We start from the raw sequence: 25508 nt of genomic DNA, 5'->3' as shown, positions 1-25508 counted from the left end.
GTTTGTGCTCAGAGAATTTAGTGCTGGAGTAGGAGTTTCGTTTTCTTTAGAGAGAGGGATATTCACCGGGGTTCGGGTGTACTCTGAAGAGATGGGTGTTAGCTGTCGTTTGAAGGACACCAGTGTATCCGTAATCCGACTGGGAATGGGAAGGTGATTCCACCAGCGTAGAACATTGAATGAAAACATTGTGGAAAGTGACTTTCCGTCTCTCTGCGCTGGCACCACAAGACAGTGCTCTCACCCTAACCGGAGGCTCCTGTGGTTATCACGATGGCTTTACAAGCGGAGGGTCTCCTGTTAGCAACTGGGCGGAAACATTCAGATTTGCTTTTACGCACATTCTCAATTGGCTCTCTGCTCACTGGATGATCCACGATACAAGGGCATGGATCTGTCAAATGTCATGACTTGACGTTGTACGAGGATTTGACGAAAAAAATGCCCTGCAAACCTTAAAAAGCAACACTATCCCAGGACAATTCTTTTGATCCCCTTTCAGTGCACTTGCATAAAAGCCCGCGTGATGCGGCACTTTGTCAGTGTTACTGTATCATTCGGACATGGGGGCAGAGAGTTAAAGAATTCAGCCTGAGCGCACTGCCGCAGGCTCGGTTTGTCAGAAGTGGGATTCGAACCCACGCCTCCAGGGGAGACTGCGACCTGAACGCAGCGCCTTAGACCGCTCGGCCATCCTGACATGCAAGCTTGGCAGGAGCTGTCTCCTGGGAGCCACACCGCAGTACATGGAATCTGGTGCTTCACAGCTTGCCCAGCTCCGTCTGTTCTCACTCATTGGCGCTGCAGGCAGCTAATCTGTGCTCGCCTCCTGGGGCTGCGCCTAGTTTCAATAGCCAACACTTGACAGCTGTCATTGCTTACGGCCACACCACCCTGAGGGGGCTATAGAGCAAACAGGAAGTGAGTTGGCAGCAGTAAGGAGAGAAAGGCTCTCCCCATTTTGTTTGTCTACCTTTTTGTTTATTGACCTTGAGTGTTTTTGTTTGTTTGTTTTCTTTTTGTCTTTAAAAACCACCTAACAGCAGCATTTTGCTGACTGAAGGGTGGTTATGTAGTGTGTTTTATTTTTAATCATGGACAGATTCCCCGGCAACGACATGGAAATGAAGGGACTTGCAAGAAAGGAAAAGAAAATGGGCTGGATAATAGACGAAGAGGTAAAGAAAATGGACTTGACAACAGACAAAGAGATAAATAAAATGAAGAGCCCGGCCAACGAAGAGGTGAGAAAGGTAAGGATAAGCAAGAGGTACAAAGAAGAGTATGCACAAAGGAAGCAACAGTAACTGTAGAAGTAGAAAATGTAAAAGATGCAAGAAGATTCGATATAACCAAAGCAGTCACGGAGCTGATTGGAGAAGGAAGAATGCTGGCGGTGAGACCCAAACAAACCAAGGGAGTATAAAGTAACAATGGAGACTGAAGATGACACCGAAATTTTAATAGACAATGGATTGACAATTAAAGGAGTGAAATCTGAAGTACGGAGGTTACAAAACAGAGACTATGTTGTTTCGTTCAAGCATCTGCCTGTTTACCTAGCAAATGAAGAAATTTTAAGCAAGCTAGAGAGATAGGGCAGTTTTCCCCATATCTAAAATTAAAAGAAGATTGTATCCTGGCACAAACATAGAAGATGGAACAAGGTTTGTAAAAAACAGATTTCCGGAAGAGATGGTCTCCTTACCATACAGTACCAAAATCGAGACGGCGGAAGCGCCACAGCACTTTAGAGTCATGCACACCAATCAGGTCAAAACCTGTCGACTATGCATGAGCTCAGAAAATGTGATGAAGGAACGCCCAGAATTCAGGTGCTTCAAATGTGACGAAAGGGGACATTTCGCAAGGACCTGTACAGCTGTGTCGGGCCCGGATTGTAAATTGGCCCTAATACCTGCAGGGAGCTTGTCACGCTGAGTTGGCTTTTTCCGCTCGATTGACCAACGCGTACGCCTTGTTTTATCCTTGCAGGCCTAACTTCGCTGGTGAAAGCACTTGTGGGGTTTCTGTAGTGTAGTGGTCATCACGTTCGCCTAACACGCGAAAGGTCCTCGGTTCGAAACCGAGCAGAAACAGTGCTCTTCTTTTGGCGAGAAAATAATAGCATCCACTGCCGCCCCAGCAATGATCGTCGACAGGCACTCAATCAAAAAGGGTTATCAGCTCAATTTGCCTGAAGGTTTCCGTAGTGTAGTGGTTATCACATTCGCCTCACATGCGAAAGGTCCCCAGTTCGAAACTGGGCGGAAACAACCTCTGGCTTTTATGACAATTGTCAAATCAGGCTTCTGTTGAGTACTGACGTTCACTGAAAACATTCTTTTTGCAGAGCGGTGTGAGGCTAGAAGTTTGAATTCAGCTCAGTGTTTACCGCCCCTCGCGGTGTCGCAAACTTGCGTAGAATCTGATTTCTTTTAGCTTTGTGTTGTGCATGAGCAGGTGGCCAGTGCGTTTGCTGGCCCTTCACGGTGCAGACCGTACAAGACAGCTCTATAAAAAAAAGACTATAAATACTTGAAGCAGCACTGGCCTATTGGTTTCCGTAGTGTAGTGTTTATCATGTTTGCATTACACGCTAAAGGTCTCCTGTTCGAAACTGGGCGGAAGCATACAATTAGCGGACACTTTTGTCCAAAGCGACATACAATAGTGGAGGTATTCAACAAGACAAGGCAATGCATACGAAAAAGGGCTATTTATTCCAAGTAATTTGTTTGTGCTCAGAGAATTTAGTGCTGGAGTAGGAGTTTCGTTTTCTTTAGAGAGAGGGATATTCACCGGGGTTCGGGTGTACTCTGAAGAGATGGGTGTTAGCTGTCGTTTGAAGGACACCAGTGTATCCGTAATCCGACTGGGAATGGGAAAGTGATTCCACCAGCGTAGAACATTGAATGAAAACATTGTGGAAAGTGACTTTCCGTCTCTCTGCGCTGGCACCACAAGACAGTGCTCTCACCCTAACCGGAGGCTCCTGTGGTTATCACGATGGCTTTACAAGCGGAGGGTCTCCTGTTAGCAACTGGGCGGAAACATTCAGATTTGCTTTTACGCACATTCTCAATTGGCTCTCTGCTCACTGGATGATCCACGATACAAGGGCATGGATCTGTCAAATGTCATGACTTGACGTTGTACGAGGATTTGACGAAAAAAATGCCCTGCAAACCTTAAAAAGCAACACTATCCCAGGACAATTCTTTTGATCCCCTTTCAGTGCACTTGCATAAAAGCCCGCGTGATGCGGCACTTTGTCAGTGTTACTGTATCATTCGGACATGGGGGCAGAGAGTTAAAGAATTCAGCCTGAGCGCACTGCCGCAGGCTCGGTTTGTCAGAAGTGGGATTCGAACCCACGCCTCCAGGGGAGACTGCGACCTGAACGCAGCGCCTTAGACCGCTCGGCCATCCTGACATGCAAGCTTGGCAGGAGCTGTCTCCTGGGAGCCACACCGCAGTACATGGAATCTGGTGCTTCACAGCTTGCCCAGCTCCGTCTGTTCTCACTCATTGGCGCTGCAGGCAGCTAATCTGTGCTCGCCTCCTGGGGCTGTGCCTAGTTTCAATAGCCAACACTTGACAGCTGTCATTGCTTACGGCCACACCACCCTGAGGGGGCTATAGAGCAAACAGGAAGTGAGTTGGCAGCAGTAAGGAGAGAAAGGCTCTCCCCATTTTGTTTGTCTACCTTTTTGTTTATTGACCTTGAGTGTTTTTGTTTGTTTGTTTTCTTTTTGTCTTTAAAAACCACCTAACAGCAGCATTTTGCTGACTGAAGGGTGGTTATGTAGTGTGTTTTATTTTTAATCATGGACAGATTCCCCGGCAACGACATGGAAATGAAGGGACTTGCAAGAAAGGATAAAGAAAATGGGCTGGATAATAGACGAAGAGGTAAAGAAAATGGACTTGACAACAGACAAAGAGATAAATAAAATGAAGAGCCCGGCCAACGAAGAGGTGAGAAAGGTAAGGATAAGCAAGAGGTACAAAGAAGAGTATGCACAAAGGAAGCAACAGTAACTGTAGAAGTAGAAAATGTAAAAGATGCAAGAAGATTCGATATAACCAAAGCAGTCACGGAGCTGATTGGAGAAGGAAGAATGCTGGCGGTGAGACCCAAACAAACCAAGGGAGTATGAAGTAACAATGGAGACTGAAGATGACACCGAAATTTTAATAGACAATGGATTGACAATTAAAGGAGTGAAATCTGAAGTACGGAGGTTACAAAACAGAGACTATGTTGTTTCGTTCAAGCATCTGCCTGTTTACCTAGCAAATGAAGAAATTTTAAGCAAGCTAGAGAGATAGGGCAGTTTTCCCCATATCTAAAATTAAAAGAAGATTGTATCCTGGCACAAACATAGAAGATGGAACAAGGTTTGTAAAAAACAGATTTCCGGAAGAGATGGTCTCCTTACCATACAGTACCAAAATCGAGACGGCGGAAGCGCCACAGCACTTTAGAGTCATGCACACCAATCAGGTCAAAACCTGTCGACTATGCATGAGCTCAGAAAATGTGATGAAGGAACGCCCAGAATTCAGGTGCTTCAAATGTGACGAAAGGGGACATTTCGCAAGGACCTGTACAGCTGTGTCGGGCCCGGATTGTAAATTGGCCCTAATACCTGCAGGGAGCTTGTCACGCTGAGTTGGCTTTGTCCGCTCGATTGACCAACGCGTACGCCTTGTTTTATCCTTGCAGGCCTAACTTCGCTGGTGAAAGCACTTGTGGGGTTTCTGTAGTGTAGTGGTCATCACGTTCGCCTAACACGCGAAAGGTCCTCGGTTCGAAACCGAGCAAAAACAGTGCTCTTCTTTTGGCGAGAAAATAATAGCATCCACTGCCGCACCAGCAATGATCGTCGACAGGCACCCAATCAAAAAGGGTTATCAGCTCGATTTGCCTGAAGGTTTCCGTAGTGTAGTGGTTATCACGTTCGCCTCACACGCGAAAGGTCCCCAGTTCGAAACTGGGCGGAAACAACCTCTGGCTTTTATGACAATTGTCAAATCAGGCTTCTGTTGAGTACTGACGTTCACTGAAAACATTCTTTCTGCAGAGCGGTGTGAGGCTAGAAGTTTGAATTCAGCTCAGTGTTTACCGCCCCTCGCGGTGTCGCAAACTTGCGTAGAATCTGATTTCTTTTAGCTTTGTGTTGTGCATGAGCAGGTGGCCAGTGCGTTTGCTGGCCCTTCACGGTGCAGACCGTACAAGACAGCTCTATAAAAAAAAAGACTATAAATACTTGAAGCAGCACTGGCCTATTGGTTTCCGTAGTGTAGTGTTTATCATGTTTGCATTACACGCTAAAGGTCTCCTGTTCGAAACTGGGCGGAAGCATACAATTAGCGGACACTTTTGTCCAAAGCGACATACAATAGTGGAGGTATTCAACAAGACGAGGCAATGCATACGAAAAAGGGCTATTTATTCCAAGTAATTTGTTTGTGCTCAGAGAATTTAGTGCTGGAGTAGGAGTTTCGTTTTCTTTAGAGAGAGGGATATTCACCGGGGTTCGGGTGTACTCTGAAGAGATGGGTGTTAGCTGTCGTTTGAAGGACACCAGTGTATCCGTAATCCGACTGGGAATGGGAAGGTGATTCCACCAGCGTAGAACATTGAATGAAAACATTGTGGAAAGTGACTTTCCGTCTCTCTGCGCTGGCACCACAAGACAGTGCTCTCACCCTAACCGGAGGCTCCTGTGGTTATCACGATGGCTTTACAAGCGGAGGGTCTCCTGTTAGCAACTGGGCGGAAACATTCAGATTTGCTTTTACGCACATTCTCAATTGGCTCTCTGCTCACTGGATGATCCACGATACAAGGGCATGGATCTGTCAAATGTCATGACTTGACGTTGTACGAGGATTTGACGAAAAAAATGCCCTGCAAACCTTAAAAAGCAACACTATCCCAGGACAATTCTTTTGATCCCCTTTCAGTGCACTTGCATAAAAGCCCGCGTGATGCGGCACTTTGTCAGTGTTACTGTATCATTCGGACATGGGGGCAGAGAGTTAAAGAATTCAGCCTGAGCGCACTGCCGCAGGCTCGGTTTGTCAGAAGTGGGATTCGAACCCACGCCTCCAGGGGAGACTGCGACCTGAACGCAGCGCCTTAGACCGCTCGGCCATCCTGACATGCAAGCTTGGCAGGAGCTGTCTCCTGGGAGCCACACCGCAGTACATGGAATCTGGTGCTTCACAGCTTGCCCAGCTCCGTCTGTTCTCACTCATTGGCGCTGCAGGCAGCTAATCTGTGCTCGCCTCCTGGGGCTGTGCCTAGTTTCAATAGCCAACACTTGACAGCTGTCATTGCTTACGGCCACACCACCCTGAGGGGGCTATAGAGCAAACAGGAAGTGAGTTGGCAGCAGTAAGGAGAGAAAGGCTCTCCCCATTTTGTTTGTCTACCTTTTTGTTTATTGACCTTGAGTGTTTTTGTTTGTTTGTTTTCTTTTTGTCTTTAAAAACCACCTAACAGCAGCATTTTGCTGACTGAAGGGTGGTTATGTAGTGTGTTTTATTTTTAATCATGGACAGATTCCCCGGCAACGACATGGAAATGAAGGGACTTGCAAGAAAGGATAAAGAAAATGGGCTGGATAATAGACGAAGAGGTAAAGAAAATGGACTTGACAACAGACAAAGAGATAAATAAAATGAAGAGCCCGGCCAACGAAGAGGTGAGAAAGGTAAGGATAAGCAAGAGGTACAAAGAAGAGTATGCACAAAGGAAGCAACAGTAACTGTAGAAGTAGAAAATGTAAAAGATGCAAGAAGATTCGATATAACCAAAGCAGTCACGGAGCTGATTGGAGAAGGAAGAATGCTGGCGGTGAGACCCAAACAAACCAAGGGAGTATGAAGTAACAATGGAGACTGAAGATGACACCGAAATTTTAATAGACAATGGATTGACAATTAAAGGAGTGAAATCTGAAGTACGGAGGTTACAAAACAGAGACTATGTTGTTTCGTTCAAGCATCTGCCTGTTTACCTAGCAAATGAAGAAATTTTAAGCAAGCTAGAGAGATAGGGCAGTTTTCCCCATATCTAAAATTAAAAGAAGATTGTATCCTGGCACAAACATAGAAGATGGAACAAGGTTTGTAAAAAACAGATTTCCGGAAGAGATGGTCTCCTTACCATACAGTACCAAAATCGAGACGGCGGAAGCGCCACAGCACTTTAGAGTCATGCACACCAATCAGGTCAAAACCTGTCGACTATGCATGAGCTCAGAAAATGTGATGAAGGAACGCCCAGAATTCAGGTGCTTCAAATGTGACGAAAGGGGACATTTCGCAAGGACCTGTACAGCTGTGTCGGGCCCGGATTGTAAATTGGCCCTAATACCTGCAGGGAGCTTGTCACGCTGAGTTGGCTTTGTCCGCTCGATTGACCAACGCGTACGCCTTGTTTTATCCTTGCAGGCCTAACTTCGCTGGTGAAAGCACTTGTGGGGTTTCTGTAGTGTAGTGGTCATCACGTTCGCCTAACACGCGAAAGGTCCTCGGTTCGAAACCGAGCAGAAACAGTGCTCTTCTTTTGGCGAGAAAATAATAGCATCCACTGCCGCACCAGCAATGATCGTCGACAGGCACCCAATCAAAAAGGGTTATCAGCTCGATTTGCCTGAAGGTTTCCGTAGTGTAGTGGTTATCACGTTCGCCTCACACGCGAAAGGTCCCCAGTTCGAAACTGGGCGGAAACAACCTCTGGCTTTTATGACAATTGTCAAATCAGGCTTCTGTTGAGTACTGACGTTCACTGAAAACATTCTTTCTGCAGAGCGGTGTGAGGCTAGAAGTTTGAATTCAGCTCAGTGTTTACCGCCCCTCGCGGTGTCGCAAACTTGCGTAGAATCTGATTTCTTTTAGCTTTGTGTTGTGCATGAGCAGGTGGCCAGTGCGTTTGCTGGCCCTTCACGGTGCAGACCGTACAAGACAGCTCTATAAAAAAAAAGACTATAAATACTTGAAGCAGCACTGGCCTATTGGTTTCCGTAGTGTAGTGTTTATCATGTTTGCATTACACGCTAAAGGTCTCCTGTTCGAAACTGGGCGGAAGCATACAATTAGCGGACACTTTTGTCCAAAGCGACATACAATAGTGGAGGTATTCAACAAGACGAGGCAATGCATACGAAAAAGGGCTATTTATTCCAAGTAATTTGTTTGTGCTCAGAGAATTTAGTGCTGGAGTAGGAGTTTCGTTTTCTTTAGAGAGAGGGATATTCACCGGGGTTCGGGTGTACTCTGAAGAGATGGGTGTTAGCTGTCGTTTGAAGGACACCAGTGTATCCGTAATCCGACTGGGAATGGGAAGGTGATTCCACCAGCGTAGAACATTGAATGAAAACATTGTGGAAAGTGACTTTCCGTCTCTCTGCGCTGGCACCACAAGACAGTGCTCTCACCCTAACCGGAGGCTCCTGTGGTTATCACGATGGCTTTACAAGCGGAGGGTCTCCTGTTAGCAACTGGGCGGAAACATTCAGATTTGCTTTTACGCACATTCTCAATTGGCTCTCTGCTCACTGGATGATCCACGATACAAGGGCATGGATCTGTCAAATGTCATGACTTGACGTTGTACGAGGATTTGACGAAAAAAATGCCCTGCAAACCTTAAAAAGCAACACTATCCCAGGACAATTCTTTTGATCCCCTTTCAGTGCACTTGCATAAAAGCCCGCGTGATGCGGCACTTTGTCAGTGTTACTGTATCATTCGGACATGGGGGCAGAGAGTTAAAGAATTCAGCCTGAGCGCACTGCCGCAGGCTCGGTTTGTCAGAAGTGGGATTCGAACCCACGCCTCCAGGGGAGACTGCGACCTGAACGCAGCGCCTTAGACCGCTCGGCCATCCTGACATGCAAGCTTGGCAGGAGCTGTCTCCTGGGAGCCACACCGCAGTACATGGAATCTGGTGCTTCACAGCTTGCCCAGCTCCGTCTGTTCTCACTCATTGGCGCTGCAGGCAGCTAATCTGTGCTCGCCTCCTGGGGCTGTGCCTAGTTTCAATAGCCAACACTTGACAGCTGTCATTGCTTACGGCCACACCACCCTGAGGGGGCTATAGAGCAAACAGGAAGTGAGTTGGCAGCAGTAAGGAGAGAAAGGCTCTCCCCATTTTGTTTGTCTACCTTTTTGTTTATTGACCTTGAGTGTTTTTGTTTGTTTGTTTTCTTTTTGTCTTTAAAAACCACCTAACAGCAGCATTTTGCTGACTGAAGGGTGGTTATGTAGTGTGTTTTATTTTTAATCATGGACAGATTCCCCGGCAACGACATGGAAATGAAGGGACTTGCAAGAAAGGATAAAGAAAATGGGCTGGATAATAGACGAAGAGGTAAAGAAAATGGACTTGACAACAGACAAAGAGATAAATAAAATGAAGAGCCCGGCCAACGAAGAGGTGAGAAAGGTAAGGATAAGCAAGAGGTACAAAGAAGAGTATGCACAAAGGAAGCAACAGTAACTGTAGAAGTAGAAAATGTAAAAGATGCAAGAAGATTCGATATAACCAAAGCAGTCACGGAGCTGATTGGAGAAGGAAGAATGCTGGCGGTGAGACCCAAACAAACCAAGGGAGTATGAAGTAACAATGGAGACTGAAGATGACACCGAAATTTTAATAGACAATGGATTGACAATTAAAGGAGTGAAATCTGAAGTACGGAGGTTACAAAACAGAGACTATGTTGTTTCGTTCAAGCATCTGCCTGTTTACCTAGCAAATGAAGAAATTTTAAGCAAGCTAGAGAGATAGGGCAGTTTTCCCCATATCTAAAATTAAAAGAAGATTGTATCCTGGCACAAACATAGAAGATGGAACAAGGTTTGTAAAAAACAGATTTCCGGAAGAGATGGTCTCCTTACCATACAGTACCAAAATCGAGACGGCGGAAGCGCCACAGCACTTTAGAGTCATGCACACCAATCAGATCAAAACCTGTCGACTATGCATGAGCTCAGAAAATGTGATGAAGGAACGCCCAGAATTCAGGTGCTTCAAATGTGACGAAAGGGGACATTTCGCAAGGACCTGTACAGCTGTGTCGGGCCCGGATTGTAAATTGGCCCTAATACCTGCAGGGAGCTTGTCACGCTGAGTTGGCTTTGTCCGCTCGATTGACCAACGCGTACGCCTTGTTTTATCCTTGCAGGCCTAACTTCGCTGGTGAAAGCACTTGTGGGGTTTCTGTAGTGTAGTGGTCATCACGTTCGCCTAACACGCGAAAGGTCCTCGGTTCGAAACCGAGCAGAAACAGTGCTCTTCTTTTGGCGAGAAAATAATAGCATCCACTGCCGCACCAGCAATGATCGTCGACAGGCACCCATTCAAAAAGGGTTATCAGCTCGATTTGCCTGAAGGTTTCCGTAGTGTAGTGGTTATCACGTTCGCCTCACACGCGAAAGGTCCCCAGTTCGAAACTGGGCGGAAACAACCTCTGGCTTTTATGACAATTGTCAAATCAGGCTTCTGTTGAGTACTGACGTTCACTGAAAACATTCTTTCTGCAGAGCGGTGTGAGGCTAGAAGTTTGAATTCAGCTCAGTGTTTACCGCCCCTCGCGGTGTCGCAAACTTGCGTAGAATCTGATTTCTTTTAGCTTTGTGTTGTGCATGAGCAGGTGGCCAGTGCGTTTGCTGGCCCTTCACGGTGCAGACCGTACAAGACAGCTCTATAAAAAAAAAGACTATAAATACTTGAAGCAGCACTGGCCTATTGGTTTCCGTAGTGTAGTGTTTATCATGTTTGCATTACACGCTAAAGGTCTCCTGTTCGAAACTGGGCGGAAGCATACAATTAGCGGACACTTTTGTCCAAAGCGACATACAATAGTGGAGGTATTCAACAAGACGAGGCAACGCATACGAAAAAGGGCTATTTATTCCAAGTAATTTGTTTGTGCTCAGAGAATTTAGTGCTGGAGTAGGAGTTTCGTTTTCTTTAGAGAGAGGGATATTCACCGGGGTTCGGGTGTACTCTGAAGAGATGGGTGTTAGCTGTCGTTTGAAGGACACCAGTGTATCCGTAATCCGACTGGGAATGGGAAGGTGATTCCACCAGCGTAGAACATTGAATGAAAACATTGTGGAAAGTGACTTTCCGTCTCTCTGCGCTGGCACCACAAGACAGTGCTCTCACCCTAACCGGAGGCTCCTGTGGTTATCACGATGGCTTTACAAGCGGAGGGTCTCCTGTTAGCAACTGGGCGGAAACATTCAGATTTGCTTTTACGCACATTCTCAATTGGCTCTCTGCTCACTGGATGATCCACGATACAAGGGCATGGATCTGTCAAATGTCATGACTTGACGTTGTACGAGGATTTGACGAAAAAAATGCCCTGCAAACCTTAAAAAGCAACACTATCCCAGGACAATTCTTTTGATCCCCTTTCAGTGCACTTGCATAAAAGCCCGCGTGATGCGGCACTTTGTCAGTGTTACTGTATCATTCGGACATGGGGGCAGAGAGTTAAAGAATTCAGCCTGAGCGCACTGCCGCAGGCTCGGTTTGTCAGAAGTGGGATTCGAACCCACGCCTCCAGGGGAGACTGCGACCTGAACGCAGCGCCTTAGACCGCTCGGCCATCCTGACATGCAAGCTTGGCAGGAGCTGTCTCCTGGGAGCCACACCGCAGTACATGGAATCTGGTGCTTCACAGCTTGCCCAGCTCCGTCTGTTCTCACTCATTGGCGCTGCAGGCAGCTAATCTGTGCTCGCCTCCTGGGGCTGCGCCTAGTTTCAATAGCCAACACTTGACAGCTGTCATTGCTTACGGCCACACCACCCTGAGGGGGCTATAGAGCAAACAGGAAGTGAGTTGGCAGCAGTAAGGAGAGAAAGGCTCTCCCCATTTTGTTTGTCTACCTTTTTGTTTATTGACCTTGAGTGTTTTTGTTTGTTTGTTTTCTTTTTGTCTTTAAAAACCACCTAACAGCAGCATTTTGCTGACTGAAGGGTGGTTATGTAGTGTGTTTTATTTTTAATCATGGACAGATTCCCCGGCAACGACATGGAAATGAAGGGACTTGCAAGAAAGGAAAAGAAAATGGGCTGGATAATAGACGAAGAGGTAAAGAAAATGGACTTGACAACAGACAAAGAGATAAATAAAATGAAGAGCCCGGCCAACGAAGAGGTGAGAAAGGTAAGGATAAGCAAGAGGTACAAAGAAGAGTATGCACAAAGGAAGCAACAGTAACTGTAGAAGTAGAAAATGTAAAAGATGCAAGAAGATTCGATATAACCAAAGCAGTCACGGAGCTGATTGGAGAAGGAAGAATGCTGGCGGTGAGACCCAAACAAACCAAGGGAGTATAAAGTAACAATGGAGACTGAAGATGACACCGAAATTTTAATAGACAATGGATTGACAATTAAAGGAGTGAAATCTGAAGTACGGAGGTTACAAAACAGAGACTATGTTGTTTCGTTCAAGCATCTGCCTGTTTACCTAGCAAATGAAGAAATTTTAAGCAAGCTAGAGAGATAGGGCAGTTTTCCCCATATCTAAAATTAAAAGAAGATTGTATCCTGGCACAAACATAGAAGATGGAACAAGGTTTGTAAAAAACAGATTTCCGGAAGAGATGGTCTCCTTACCATACAGTACCAAAATCGAGACGGCGGAAGCGCCACAGCACTTTAGAGTCATGCACACCAATCAGGTCAAAACCTGTCGACTATGCATGAGCTCAGAAAATGTGATGAAGGAACGCCCAGAATTCAGGTGCTTCAAATGTGACGAAAGGGGACATTTCGCAAGGACCTGTACAGCTGTGTCGGGCCCGGATTGTAAATTGGCCCTAATACCTGCAGGGAGCTTGTCACGCTGAGTTGGCTTTGTCCGCTCGATTGACCAACGCGTACGCCTTGTTTTATCCTTGCAGGCCTAACTTCGCTGGTGAAAGCACTTGTGGGGTTTCTGTAGTGTAGTGGTCATCACGTTCGCCTAACACGCGAAAGGTCCTCGGTTCGAAACCGAGCAGAAACAGTGCTCTTCTTTTGGCGAGAAAATAATAGCATCCACTGCCGCACCAGCAATGATCGTCGACAGGCACCCAATCAAAAAGGGTTATCAGCTCAATTTGCCTGAAGGTTTCCGTAGTGTAGTGGTTATCACATTCGCCTCACATGCGAAAGGTCCCCATTTCGAAACTGGGCGGAAACAACCTCTGGCTTTTATGACAATTGTCAAATCAGGCTTCTGTTGAGTACTGACGTTCACTGAAAACATTCTTTTTGCAGAGCGGTGTGAGGCTAGAAGTTTGAATTCAGCTCAGTGTTTACCGCCCCTCGCGGTGTCGCAAACTTGCGTAGAATCTGATTTCTTTTAGCTTTGTGTTGTGCATGAGCAGGTGGCCAGTGCGTTTGCTGGCCCTTCACGGTGCAGACCGTACAAGACAGCTCTATAAAAAAAAGACTATAAATACTTGAAGCAGCACTGGCCTATTGGTTTCCGTAGTGTAGTGTTTATCATGTTTGCATTACACGCTAAAGGTCTCCTGTTCGAAACTGGGCGGAAGCATACAATTAGCGGACACTTTTGTCCAAAGCGACATACAATAGTGGAGGTATTCAACAAGACAAGGCAATGCATACGAAAAAGGGCTATTTATTCCAAGTAATTTGTTTGTGCTCAGAGAATTTAGTGCTGGAGTAGGAGTTTCGTTTTCTTTAGAGAGAGGGATATTCACCGGGGTTCGGGTGTACTCTGAAGAGATGGGTGTTAGCTGTCGTTTGAAGGACACCAGTGTATCCGTAATCCGACTGGGAATGGGAAAGTGATTCCACCAGCGTAGAACATTGAATGAAAACATTGTGGAAAGTGACTTTCCGTCTCTCTGCGCTGGCACCACAAGACAGTGCTCTCACCCTAACCGGAGGCTCCTGTGGTTATCACGATGGCTTTACAAGCGGAGGGTCTCCTGTTAGCAACTGGGCGGAAACATTCAGATTTGCTTTTACGCACATTCTCAATTGGCTCTCTGCTCACTGGATGATCCACGATACAAGGGCATGGATCTGTCAAATGTCATGACTTGACGTTGTACGAGGATTTGACGAAAAAAATGCCCTGCAAACCTTAAAAAGCAACACTATCCCAGGACAATTCTTTTGATCCCCTTTCAGTGCACTTGCATAAAAGCCCGCGTGATGCGGCACTTTGTCAGTGTTACTGTATCATTCGGACATGGGGGCAGAGAGTTAAAGAATTCAGCCTGAGCGCACTGCCGCAGGCTCGGTTTGTCAGAAGTGGGATTCGAACCCACGCCTCCAGGGGAGACTGCGACCTGAACGCAGCGCCTTAGACCGCTCGGCCATCCTGACATGCAAGCTTGGCAGGAGCTGTCTCCTGGGAGCCACACCGCAGTACATGGAATCTGGTGCTTCACAGCTTGCCCAGCTCCGTCTGTTCTCACTCATTGGCGCTGCAGGCAGCTAATCTGTGCTCGCCTCCTGGGGCTGCGCCTAGTTTCAATAGCCAACACTTGACAGCTGTCATTGCTTACGGCCACACCACCCTGAGGGGGCTATAGAGCAAACAGGAAGTGAGTTGGCAGCAGTAAGGAGAGAAAGGCTCTCCCCATTTTGTTTGTCTACCTTTTTGTTTATTGACCTTGAGTGTTTTTGTTTGTTTGTTTTCTTTTTGTCTTTAAAAACCACCTAACAGCAGCATTTTGCTGACTGAAGGGTGGTTATGTAGTGTGTTTTATTTTTAATCAAGGACAGATTCCCCGGCAACGACATGGAAATGAAGGGACTTGCAAGAAAGGATAAAGAAAATGGGCTGGATAATAGACGAAGAGGTAAAGAAAATGGACTTGACAACAGACAAAGAGATAAATAAAATGAAGAGCCCGGCCAACGAAGAGGTGAGAAAGGTAAGGATAAGCAAGAGGTACAAAGAAGAGTATGCACAAAGGAAGCAACAGTAACTGTAGAAGTAGAAAATGTAAAAGATGCAAGAAGATTCGATATAACCAAAGCAGTCACGGAGCTGATTGGAGAAGGAAGAATGCTGGCGGTGAGACCCAAACAAACCAAGGGAGTATGAAGTAACAATGGAGACTGAAGATGACACCGAAATTTTAATAGACAATGGATTGACAATTAAAGGAGTGAAATCTGAAGTACGGAGGTTACAAAACAGAGACTATGTTGTTTCGTTCAAGCATCTGCCTGTTTACCTAGCAAATGAAGAAATTTTAAGCAAGCTAGAGAGATAGGGCAGTTTTCCCCATATCTAAAATTAAAAGAAGATTGTATCCTGGCACAAACATAGAAGATGGAACAAGGTTTGTAAAAAACAGATTTCCGGAAGAGATGGTCTCCTTACCATACAGTACCAAAATCGAGACGGCGGAAGCGCCACAGCACTTTAGAGTCATGCACACCAATCAGGTCAAAACCAGTCGACTATGCATGAGCTCATAAAATGTGATGAAGGAACGCCCAGAATTCAGCTGCTTCAAATGAGACGAAAAGGGACATTTCGCAAGGACCTGTACAGCTGTGTCGGGCCCGGATTGTAAATTGGCCCTAATACCTGCAGGGAGCTTGTCACGCTGAGTTGGCTTTGTCCGCTCGATTGACCAACGCGTACGCCTTGTTTTATCCTTGCAGGCCTAACTTCGCTGGTGAAAGCACTTGTGGGGTTTCTGTAGTGTAGTGGTCATCACGTTCGCCTAACACGCGAAAGGTCCTCGGTTCGAAACCGAGCAGAAACAGTGCTCTTCTTTTGGCGAGAAAATAATAGCATCCACTGCCGCACCAGCAATGATCGTCGACAGGCACCCAATCAAAAAGGGTTATTAGCTCGATTTGCCTGAAGGTTTCCGTAGTGTAGTGGTTATCACGTTCGCCTCACACGCGAAAGGTCCCCAGTTCGAAACTGGGCGGAAACAACCTCTGGCTTTTATGACAATTGTCAAATCAGGCTTCTGTTGAGTACTGACGTTCACTGAAAACATTCTTTCTGCAGAGCGGTGTGAGGCTAGAAGTTTGAATTCAGCTCAGTGTTTACCGCCCCTCGCGGTGTCGCAAACTTGCGTAGAATCTGATTTCTTTTAGCTTTGTGTTGTGCATGAGCAGGTGGCCAGTGCGTTTGCTGGCCCTTCACGGTGCAGACCGTACAAGACAGCTCTATAAAAAAAAAGACTATAAATACTTGAAGCAGCACTGGCCTATTGGTTTCCGTAGTGTAGTGTTTATCATGTTTGCATTACACGCTAAAGGTCTCCTGTTCGAAACTGGGCGGAAGCATACAATTAGCGGACACTTTTGTCCAAAGCGACATACAATAGTGGAGGTATTCAACAAGACGAGGCAATGCATACGAAAAAGGGCTATTTATTCCAAGTAATTTGTTTGTGCTCAGAGAATTTAGTGCTGGAGTAGGAGTTTCGTTTTCTTTAGAGAGAGGGAAATTCACCGGGGTTCGGGTGTACTCTGAAGAGATGGGTGTTAGCTGTCGTTTGAAGGACACCAGTGTATCCGTAATCCGACTGGGAATGGGAAGGTGATTCCACCAGCGTAGAACATTGAATGAAAACATTGTGGAAAGTGACTTTCCGTCTCTCTGCGCTGGCACCACAAGACAGTGCTCTCACCCTAACCGGAGGCTCCTGTGGTTATCACGATGGCTTTACAAGCGGAGGGTCTCCTGTTAGCAACTGGGCGGAAACATTCAGATTTGCTTTTACGCACATTCTCAATCGGCTCTCTGCTCCCTGGATGATCCACGATACTAGGGCGTGGATCTGTCAAATGTCATGATTTGACGTTGTACGAGGATTTGACGAAAAAATGCCTCTGCAAACCAACGCCATCCCAGAACAATTCTTTTTATCCCCTTTCGGTGCACTTGCATTAAAGCCCGCGTGATGCGGCGCCTTGTCAGTGTTACTGTATCATTCGGACATGGAGGCAGAGAGTTAAAGACTTAATCCTGAACGCAGCGCCTTAGACCGCTCGGCCATCCTGACATGCGAACTTGGCAGGACCTGTCTCCTGGCAGCCACACCGCAGTACCGTGACATGGAATCTGGCGTTTCACAGCTTGCCCAGCTCCGGCTGTCCAGCTCATTGGCGCAGCAGGCAGCTAAGCTGTGCTCGCCTCCTGGGGCTGCGCCTAGTTTCAATAGCCAACACTTGACAGCTGTCAATGCTTACGGCCACACCACCCTGAGGGCGCTATAGAGCAAACAGGCCCTAAGTGAGTTGGCAGCAGTAAGGAGAGAAAGGCTCTCCCCATTTTGTTTGTCTACCTTTTTGTTTATTGACCTTGAGTGTTTTTGTTTGTTTGTTTTGTTTTTGTCTTTAAAAACCACCTAACAGCAGCATTTTGCTGACTGAAGGGTGGTTATGTAGTGTTTTATTTTTAATCATGGACAGATTCCCCGGCAACGACATGGAAATGGAGGGACTTGCATGAAAGGATAAAGAAAATAGGCTGGATAATAGACGAAGAGATAAAGAAAATGGACTTGACAACAGACAAAGAGATAAATTAAATGAAGAGCCCGGCCAACGAAGAGGTGAAAAAGGTAAGGATAAGCAAGAGATACAAAGAAGAGTATGCACAAAGGAAGCAACAGTAACTGTAGAAGTAGAAAATGTAAAAGATGCAAGAAGATTTGATATAATCAAATCAGTCACGGAGCTGAATGGAGAAGGAAGAATTCTGGCGTTGAGACCCAAACAAACAAGGGAGGAGGAAGTAACAGTGGAGACTGAAGATGACACCAAAATTTTAATAGACAATGGATTGACAATTCAAGGAGTGAAATCTGAAGTACGGAGGTTACAAAACAGAGACTATGTTGTTTCGTTCAAGAATCTGCCTGTTTACCTAGCTGATGAAGAAATTTTAAGCAAGCTAGAGGGATGGGGAGTTTTCCCCATATCTAAAATTAAAAGAAGATTGTATCCTGGCACAAACATAGAAGATGGAACAAGGTTTGTAAAAAACAGATTTCCAGAAGAGATGGTCTCCTTACCATACAGCACCAAAATCGAGACGGCGGAAGGGCCACAGCACTTTAGAGTCATGCACACCAATCAGGTAAAAACCTGTCGACTATGCATGAGCTCAGAAAATGTGATGAAGGAATGCCCAGAATTCAGGTGCTTCAAATGTGACGAAAGGGGACATTTCGCAAAGACCTGTACAGCTGTGTTGGGCCCGGATTGTAAATTGGCCCTAATACCTGCAGGGAGCTTGTCACGCTGAGTTGGCTTTGTCCTCTTGATTGACAAACGCGTACACCTTGTTTTATCCTTGCAGGCCTAACTTCGCTGGCGAAAGCGTTTGTGGGGTTTCTGTAGTGTAGTGGTCATCTTGTTCGCCTTACACGCGAAAGGTCCTCGGTTCGAAACTGAGCAGAAACAGTGCTCTTCTTTTGGCGAGAAAATAATAGCATCCACTGCGCCCCCAGCAATGATCGTCAACAGGCACCCAATCAAAATGGGTTATCTGCTTGTTCTGCCTGAAGGTTTCCGTAGTGTAGTGGTTATCACGTTCGCCTCACACGCGAAAGGTCCCCAGTTCGAAACTGGGCGGAAACAACCTCTGGCTTTTATGACAATTGTCAAATCATGCTTCTGTTGAGTACTGACGTTCACTAAAAACATTCTTTCTGCAGAGCGGTGTGAGGCTAGAAGTTTGAATTCATCTCAGTGTTTACCTCCCCTCGCGGTGTCGCAAACTTGCGTAGAATCTGATTTCTTTTAGCTTTGTGTTGTGCATGAGCAGGTGGCCAGTGCGTTTGCTGGCCCTCCACGGTGCAGACCGTACAAGACAGCCCTATAAAAAAAAAGACTATAAATACTTGAAGCAGCACTAGCCTATTGGTTTTCGTAGTGTAGTGTTTATCATGTTTGCATTACACACTAAAGGTCTCCTGTTCGAAACTGGGCGGAAGCATACAATTAGCGGACACTTTTGTCCAAAGCGACATACAATAGTGGAGGTATTCAACAAGACGAGGCAATGCATACGAAAAAGGGCTATTTATCCCAAGTAATTTGTTTGTGCTCAGAGAATTTAGTGCTGGAGTAGGAGTTTCGTTTTCTTTAGGGAGAGGGATATTCCCCTTGGGTTCGGGTGTGCTCTGAAAAGATGGGTGTTAGCTGTCGTTTGAAGGATACCAGTGTATCCCTAATCCGAGTGGGAATGGGAAGGTGATTCCACCAGCGTAGAACATTGAATGAAAACATTGTGGAAAGTGACTTTCAGTCTCTCTGCGATGGCACCACAAGACAGTGCTCTCACCCTAACCGGAGGCTCCTGTGGTTATCACGATGGCTTTACAAGCGGAGGGTCTCCTGTTAGAAACTGGGCGGAAACATTCAGATTTGCTTTTACGCACATTCTCAATCGGTTCTCTGCTCCCTGGATGATCCACGATACTAGGGCGTGGATCTGTCAAATGTCATGATTTGACGTTGTACGAGGATTTGACGAAAAAATGCATCTGCAAACCAACGCCATCCCAGAACAATTCTTTTTATCCCCTTTCGGTGCACTTGCATTAAAGCCCGCGTGATACGGCACCTTGTCAGTGTTACTGTATCATTCGGACATGGGGGCAGAGAGTTAAAGACTTCAGCCTGAACGCACTGCCACAGGTTCAGTTTGTCAAAAGTGGGATTCGAACCCACGCCTCCAGGGGAGACTGCAACCTGAACGCAGCGCCTTAGACTGCTCGGCCATCCTGACATGCGAACTTGGCAGGAGCTGTCTCCTGGGAGCCACACCGCAGTACCGTGACATGGAATCTGGCGTTTCACAGCTTGCCCAGCTCCGGCTGTCCAGCTCATTGGCGCAGCAGGCAGCTAAGCTGTGCTCGCCTCCTGGGGCTGCGCCTAGTTTCAATAGCCAACACTTGACAGCTGTCATTGCTTACGGCTACACCACCTTGAGTGCGCTACAGGGAGTTAGTGTGAAAACAGGAAGTGAAAGGCTGCAGACGGGAGAGAAAGGCTCTCCCTTTCTTTTGTTGTTTTATTTTTTATTTTTTTGGGTGTTTAATATAGTTTAAGGAGTTATTATTTTTTATTTTTGGAGTTTAAACCACCTGACAGCAGCACATGTGCTAGCTGGAAGGTGGTTATTCACCTTTTTTGCTTGGATTTTTTTGGGACAATGGAAAGCACAAAGGACAAATTCACTGGACTTTCGGGCAAAACAAGAGGAGAAAATAACACAGAGATGGATGGTGAAAAGCAAAGAGGAGACGACACGGGAGTACGAGAGGGAAAACAGATGGGAAACAACACAGCACGAGGAGGAGAAACAAACATGGCTAACATGGAATGACAAGAAAATCAACAACAGGAAAGACAACATGAAAGGAGAGGAAAGAAGTACTTGAAGGAAGCAACTGTAATACTAAACGTGGACAAAGTAAAAGAGGTGAGAGTTTCAGACATTATTAAGGCGTTAACAGAAAAATGTGGACATGGGAGAATTTTGGCAATAAGGTCGAGAAAGGACAAAGAATATGAAATAACTTTAGAAGAGGAAGAAACTTGTGACAAACTGATTGATGGACTAACAATAAATGAAGAGAACTGTGATGTTAAAATGTTACAAAACAGAGACTACGTTGTCTTCTTTATGCACTTGCCTGTTTATCTGGAGGATAGTTTAATATTAGAAAAATTGGATGGATGGGGTGTTAGCCCCTTATCAAAAATTAAAAGGAGGACATATCCGGGCACTGAGATTGAGGACAGGACAAGGTTCATAAAGACACGGTTTCCCAAGGAGGTGGCTTCGCTTCCATATAGCACGAAGTTTGAAACGGTAGAAGGACCACAATATTTCCGGGTGATGCACAGCCACCAAGTTAAGACTTGTAGGCTGTGTATGAGCCCGGAGCATGTGATGAAAGACTGCCCAGACTTTAGGTGCTTTAAGTGCGAAGAAAGAGGACATTTTGCAAGAAACTGTGATGCAATTAAATGCCCGGAATGCCTCCAAATTTTAGCAAAATGTGCATGTTGGATGGAGGCAGAGGAAGGAGAAGAGAGAAACCAGATAAGCAGGCAAGTGCATAAAGTAAACAATGTAGAACAAAATGAAGGAGAAGAACAAGCAGGAGTTTTACAACCAAAAGACTTACCGAAAGAGATACAAAATGGAAAAGAAATTCAAGAGGATAAGAAAATGCATAAGATGAATAATGAAGATGACATTTTTTGTGAAGAAAGACATGAAGAAGAGAGAGGAAAAATGCAAAATGAAGCAAATGAAAGACTGATATTGGAAGAAAGGGAGAGGCAAACGCTTTTCAAAGAAAAGGAAAAAAGAGAAGAAGAGGATAATGAAAACATAGAAATGGAAACAATGGACAATTCTCAGATGTGTGGAGACAATGAGGTGAAGACTGGACAAAGAAATGAAGAAAAAAGTAATGAAATTGGAAGAGAAAAAGAAATTAAAATGGACAGAGAGGAGAGAAGAACAATTCGAAGAAGGACATTAAAGATTAAACCTAATCTAGAAAGTACAAAGAGAAAATTGACTACAAGAATGAAAAACATGAACAGATATGAAGTGTTAAAGGAAATTAAGGGAGATGATGAGTAATAATGATTTTTAGGTTTTTAATTTTATTTTTATTTCTTTTAATGGATTTAAAATGTGTATCTTTTAATTCAAGAGGTATGATGGAAAAAGGGAAATTTGAGAAAATAAGAGAAAAATGTAAAAATAAGGACATGATAGTATTACAAGAAACAAACTGGAAAGATTATGTAATGGAAGATTTTAAAAAGAAGTGGGAGGGGGATATCTTATATAACAATGGTGATGGCAAATCTGGAAGAGGGGTGGCATTTTTAATAAAAAAAGATGTTTTAAATATTAAACAAATCGTGTATAAAGACAACAATGGAAAGTGTTTAGTGATAGAAGTAAACTATGAAGGACAAGAAATGATTATAGCCAATATACATGCACCAACGGAAGAGAAAGATAAAAAAGAGTTTTTTAAGATTTTAAATAAGGTAATTGAGAGATATAAAAAAATAATAATGGTAGGAGATTTTAATACAGTTTTTAATAAACAAGACATGGCAGATGGAATGGTTTTTAAATCTGACACAGCAAGGAAAGAACTAAAGGAGCTAATAAAAGAAAATAATTTAATAGACATATGGAGGGAAAATAACAAAGAAAAAAGAGAGTTTTCAAGGAGACAAATAGTTGGAGATTTTATATGTCAAACAAGAATAGATTTTATATTATGTACTAGGAATATTGAGAATTTTATAGAAAACGTACAGTATGAAGAGAACAGTTTTAGTGATCATAAGCTCTTGCATTTTAAAGTGAATGTAGATAACATACAAAAAGGACCAGGAACTTGGATTTTAAACACAACCATTTTAAAAAATGAAGATTATGTTCAAAAAGTCAAAGAAATAATAGAGAAAGAAAAAGAAAATAGAATGTATGATGAAGATAAAAGGATATGGTGGGAAAACACAAAATACCAAATAAGAAAATACACAATCAAATATTGCGCAGTACTACAAAGATGTAAAAAGAATACAGAAAATGAAGTTAAAAAATCCTTAGAAAAAGAATTAAACAAAGAAAATAAAGATATTGAAAAAATCAAAGAAATAGAGCAAAAATTAAGAGATTTAGAAGAAGACAAATATAAGGGGGCAATGTTGAGGAGCAGATCTAAATACACAGTAGAAGGGGAAAAATGCACGAAATTCTTTTTTGATTTAGAGAAGCAAAGAGGTAAAGCAGGAATACTAAAGGAAATTAAAGGGAGAAATGGAAAAATTGCGAAAGGAAACATAGAAATACTAGAAGAAATCAAACATTTTTATGAAGATCTTTTTGAAGCAAAAGGTATTGATGAAGAAAAAGAAAGGAAGATTCTAAATTATATAAAAGTAAAATTAGAAAAAGATGACAACAAAGAATGTGACAGAGATATAGATGAAGAAGAGATTGAAAGTGCAATAAATCAACGAAATAAAAAGAAAAGTCCAGGTATAGATGGAATAGGAAATGAATTTTATATTGTTTTTAAAGATATTTTAAAAGGAATACTTAAAGAAGTTTTTAAAGAAATTTTTAAATGTAAAGAGATGAATGAAAGAATGGGGATGGGATTAATGAAGTTAATGTATAAAAGAAAAGGAGCAAAAACTGAATTACAAAATTATAGACCAATAACAATGTTAAATACAGATTTAAAGATTTTAGCAAAAGTTTTAGCGAATAGATTAAAGGAAGTAATGCCTAAATTAATTAAATCAAACCAAGCATATGCAATAAAAGGGAGAGATATTGCAGATGTAACAATGAGCATTAAAAGCACAATAGACTATATACAAGAAAAGAAGATGAATGGTTTTTTAATTAGTGTAGATTTTGAAAAGGCTTTTGACAGAGTCGAACATACTTACTTATTTGATGTACTCAAAACATTTGGATTTGGAGAGAATTTTATTAATTGGATTAAAATTTTATATAAAGGGGCTTTAACAAAAGTAAAATGTAATGGTTTTTTAACAGATTGTTTTAAAATTACAAGATCGATTAGACAAGGATGTCCTATTTCAGCGCTATTATATTCCCTAGTCGCAGAACCTTTAGGGTTAGCAATAAAACAAGAAACTAAAATTAAAGGAATAAAAATAGAAGAAGAGGAGGATGAAGGAAAAATATACCAGTATGCTGATGATACAACAATAATAGTGAAGGAAAAAAAGAGTGTAAAAGAAGCCATGAAAAGAGTACAGGAGTTTTGTAAGGGAACAGGAAGTAAAATAAATGAAAATAAAACACAATATATGAGGTTTGGTAAAGCAGATATTTTAACAGATTGTTTTCAATTTAGAGAAGTAGAAGAACTGAAAATTTTAGGAATTTTAATTGGTAAAAATGAAAGAAAAGCAACAGAAAATATGTGGGATGATCTAATAAGAGGAATAGAATCAAGATTAAATTTTTGGAGGATGAGAGAACTTTGTTTAAAGGGGAAAGCCTTAATATTAAATGTTTTAATGACATCAAAGCTATGGTATAAATTATATGTAACAGAAATGCCATGTTGGATAGAAGAGAGATTGAAAAAGTGTGTTCAAGATTTTTTATGGGAGGGGAAACCCCCAAGAGTTGCGTACAATACAATAATAGGAGCAACAGAAGAAGGAGGGATAGGATTGATGGATATTAAACAAAGGAAGAATTGTCTTAGAGTCAAAATAGTTAAAAAGCTTTTACAAGAGGAGAACTCAACAGAATGGAAAAAGGTTATGAAATATTTTTTAAACAAAGTTGGCAATTTTAACTTAGGAGAAGACATTCTTTGGTTAAAAACTAAAAACTGGATGACGGAAAAGTTACCAGGGTTTTATCAAGAAATTTTAAGTGCATGGGGGAAATTTTTAGATGGAGTATTTTACCAAGTAAAGGGAAGAGAAAACTTGTTAAACCAACCTTTGTTTTTAAATAAAAGTATTTTAAAAGAAGGGAAGGAACTATTTTTTAAAAAATGGATGGATGTCGGGATTTTAAGAATAAGGGATGTTCTTTATGAATTCAAAAAGGGATTTTTAACTAAGCAATATATAGTAGACTTAATGGAAGAAGCTAAAGAGGAATACAGTGTAAAGGAAATAGAAAATAAACTTGAAACGGTCAAAGGTGCCATACCAAAAGAATGGATTACAAGAATAGAAAATATGGAAGAATGTGGGAATGAAAAAATCATACATGTCAATTTAAAAGGAAAGCTTTGTGATTTTAAAGATTGTTTACTGAAAGACTTTTATGTGTATTTTAGAGATAGTGTATTTCAAGAACCTATAGCAAATAACTTTTGGGTACAAAGATTGAATAGTGTGAAAAAGGAAAATATATGGAAAAACATGAGAGGGAAAATAATAGAAACAAGATTGGAATGTTTTGAATATTTTATAAGACACAAGGCAATTTTTACTGAGTGCATTTTAACAAAGATACAGAGAGAACCAAATGCAACATGTAAGGTATGTTTTCAAGAAGATGAAGGAATTTTACACCTGTTTTTATACTGTAAAGAATTAGAATGTTTTTACATGAAATGCCAAAAAATGCTAAAAGATTTATTGAAAGATTGGGATGAAGAACAATTGGAATGGAATACTCTTGTGATGTTCGGATGGAATATGGAAAACAAAAACAAAAAGTTTGTAAATCTTCTCATAATGATGATTAAAAAATGTGTGTGGGAAAGAAGAAATGTAGCAAAGCAGGCAAAAGTTGTTTTAAATGTGTGGAATGTACTAAAACGAAAAATGGAAAGATACATAGAAAGACTGTACTGGTATTTTAAAGGAGAAGACATGTTACCAAGCTTTTATGACGTGTTTAATGATGAAGTGTATAATGTTTTAAGTGGTTTAAAGTGGAAAATGCCCAAAGAGGATGTTA

The 25508-nt window shown here is 43.1% G+C and overlaps 1 protein-coding gene and 21 non-coding genes across 23 annotated transcripts in view; 14 read left to right on the top strand and 8 right to left on the bottom strand.

The window, feature by feature from the left end:
* LOC137491103 (uncharacterized) overlaps positions 1-25508 on the bottom strand; it is a 1183352-nt gene that overhangs the window by 674290 nt on the left and 483554 nt on the right. The gene's annotated exons all lie outside the window — the stretch shown is intronic.
* Positions 618-700, bottom strand: trnal-cag (transfer RNA leucine (anticodon CAG)). Its single transcript has one exon. It is a non-coding gene; the product is annotated as a tRNA-Leu (tRNA).
* On the top strand, positions 2027-2099 carry trnav-aac (transfer RNA valine (anticodon AAC)). The gene has a single exon. It is a non-coding gene; the product is annotated as a tRNA-Val (tRNA).
* On the top strand, positions 2204-2276 carry trnav-cac (transfer RNA valine (anticodon CAC)). The gene has a single exon. It is a non-coding gene; the product is annotated as a tRNA-Val (tRNA).
* On the bottom strand, positions 3354-3436 carry trnal-cag (transfer RNA leucine (anticodon CAG)). Its single transcript has one exon. It is a non-coding gene; the product is annotated as a tRNA-Leu (tRNA).
* Positions 4764-4836, top strand: trnav-aac (transfer RNA valine (anticodon AAC)). Its single transcript has one exon. It is a non-coding gene; the product is annotated as a tRNA-Val (tRNA).
* trnav-cac (transfer RNA valine (anticodon CAC)) lies at positions 4941-5013 on the top strand. Its single transcript has one exon. It is a non-coding gene; the product is annotated as a tRNA-Val (tRNA).
* Positions 6092-6174, bottom strand: trnal-cag (transfer RNA leucine (anticodon CAG)). Its single transcript has one exon. It is a non-coding gene; the product is annotated as a tRNA-Leu (tRNA).
* trnav-aac (transfer RNA valine (anticodon AAC)) lies at positions 7502-7574 on the top strand. The gene has a single exon. It is a non-coding gene; the product is annotated as a tRNA-Val (tRNA).
* trnav-cac (transfer RNA valine (anticodon CAC)) lies at positions 7679-7751 on the top strand. The gene has a single exon. It is a non-coding gene; the product is annotated as a tRNA-Val (tRNA).
* Positions 8830-8912, bottom strand: trnal-cag (transfer RNA leucine (anticodon CAG)). Its single transcript has one exon. It is a non-coding gene; the product is annotated as a tRNA-Leu (tRNA).
* On the top strand, positions 10240-10312 carry trnav-aac (transfer RNA valine (anticodon AAC)). Its single transcript has one exon. It is a non-coding gene; the product is annotated as a tRNA-Val (tRNA).
* Positions 10417-10489, top strand: trnav-cac (transfer RNA valine (anticodon CAC)). The gene has a single exon. It is a non-coding gene; the product is annotated as a tRNA-Val (tRNA).
* On the bottom strand, positions 11568-11650 carry trnal-cag (transfer RNA leucine (anticodon CAG)). The gene has a single exon. It is a non-coding gene; the product is annotated as a tRNA-Leu (tRNA).
* trnav-aac (transfer RNA valine (anticodon AAC)) lies at positions 12977-13049 on the top strand. Its single transcript has one exon. It is a non-coding gene; the product is annotated as a tRNA-Val (tRNA).
* On the top strand, positions 13154-13226 carry trnav-cac (transfer RNA valine (anticodon CAC)). Its single transcript has one exon. It is a non-coding gene; the product is annotated as a tRNA-Val (tRNA).
* On the bottom strand, positions 14304-14386 carry trnal-cag (transfer RNA leucine (anticodon CAG)). Its single transcript has one exon. It is a non-coding gene; the product is annotated as a tRNA-Leu (tRNA).
* On the top strand, positions 15714-15786 carry trnav-aac (transfer RNA valine (anticodon AAC)). The gene has a single exon. It is a non-coding gene; the product is annotated as a tRNA-Val (tRNA).
* On the top strand, positions 15891-15963 carry trnav-cac (transfer RNA valine (anticodon CAC)). The gene has a single exon. It is a non-coding gene; the product is annotated as a tRNA-Val (tRNA).
* Positions 18376-18448, top strand: trnav-uac (transfer RNA valine (anticodon UAC)). The gene has a single exon. It is a non-coding gene; the product is annotated as a tRNA-Val (tRNA).
* Positions 18553-18625, top strand: trnav-cac (transfer RNA valine (anticodon CAC)). The gene has a single exon. It is a non-coding gene; the product is annotated as a tRNA-Val (tRNA).
* On the bottom strand, positions 19696-19778 carry trnal-cag (transfer RNA leucine (anticodon CAG)). Its single transcript has one exon. It is a non-coding gene; the product is annotated as a tRNA-Leu (tRNA).

The sequence above is a fragment of the Danio rerio genome, chromosome 4 (assembly GCF_049306965.1).
Source record: "Danio rerio strain Tuebingen ecotype United States chromosome 4, GRCz12tu, whole genome shotgun sequence".
NCBI lineage: Eukaryota > Metazoa > Chordata > Actinopteri > Cypriniformes > Danionidae > Danio > Danio rerio.
Note: the sequence above shows the minus strand (reverse complement) of the source record. Positions and strands in the feature narration are given on the sequence as shown.